Below are 1,156 nucleotides of genomic sequence, written 5' to 3'. Positions count from 1 at the left end.
TTTTTTACTCAAATACTATCAACTTTACAGAAAAACTGCAAGAGACAAAAGTTATTTATTTTCTTCTCATAAAGTTCTGAGAATTTTTTCAGAATTTTTATCAACTTTTTAGTATTGCATTTTCTTATTTTTACCAACATAAAAAAATACGGTGTTAAAAAATTCTGAAAAAATTCTGAAAAAATTCTCAGAACTTTATGAGAAGAAATCCCTGTATACGCACGCACGCACGCACAGATTATCATAATACAATATTTTTATAAAATATTTTTTAGAGGTAAAATGGATTTTAAAAAACTCTAATACAAAAATATCGAAGTTACAATAGGTTTTTAATTATAATTGATCAAAGATAGCTTGTAATTAAAAAACAATTATAGCCTTGACATTTTCGTATTAGAATGTTCCAAAGATTCCAGAAATAATAATAAAAACTATAAAAATAAAATAGTTTTTGACATATAAGCAGTTAAAGTTAGCTTATAATTCAAAAAATTATTGCACCCTCAATATTTTCGTATTGTATATACATTATACAGGGTGCTTGAAAATTATCGGCTAATCGATCACGAGCAGGTAGAACGGACTGAATTGAATCGAAAAATCTTATACCATTTTGTAGGTTGCACAATAGTTAACGAGATATTAAAGATAGCCGAATAAGCGCATCCGGCCGGCCTACTCTCTGCTGCCGAATATACAACCTACCGTCCCCACCGATCGCACGACGCGCGGCCCAAAATACGAAATTTTTATGTCGCGACATAATAAAAATTTCGTATTTCTACACGGAGAGAATTTTTTCTTAGAATTTACCCTGAAAATATGACAGTCGTGGGACAACATTGTATTTCGAAGAATTTTAATATAAATCTCTCTGATTCATTAATAAAACTACAATAAAGTATAAAATAAGTTTGATCAATTTTACTGAAGTGCATGATAAAAATCTTTAAAATATTGTATTGTACCACAATCACCATATTTTCAAGGTAAATTTTAAAAGAAAATTCTCTCCGTGTATTATGTTCCGACATAGTTCTAATTAATAGAAATATTTATGTCACGACATAATTTTAACTTTCATTAAAAATCGTAATTTTTTAAGAATTCAACACATTAGACTAAATTTCTTTTATGCTATTAAAAAGTAACA

This window comes from Trachymyrmex cornetzi, unplaced genomic scaffold (genome assembly GCF_001594075.2).
Source record: "Trachymyrmex cornetzi isolate Tcor2-1 unplaced genomic scaffold, Tcor1.1 scaffold640, whole genome shotgun sequence".
NCBI lineage: Eukaryota > Metazoa > Arthropoda > Insecta > Hymenoptera > Formicidae > Trachymyrmex > Trachymyrmex cornetzi.
This window is presented reverse-complemented; position numbering follows the sequence as displayed.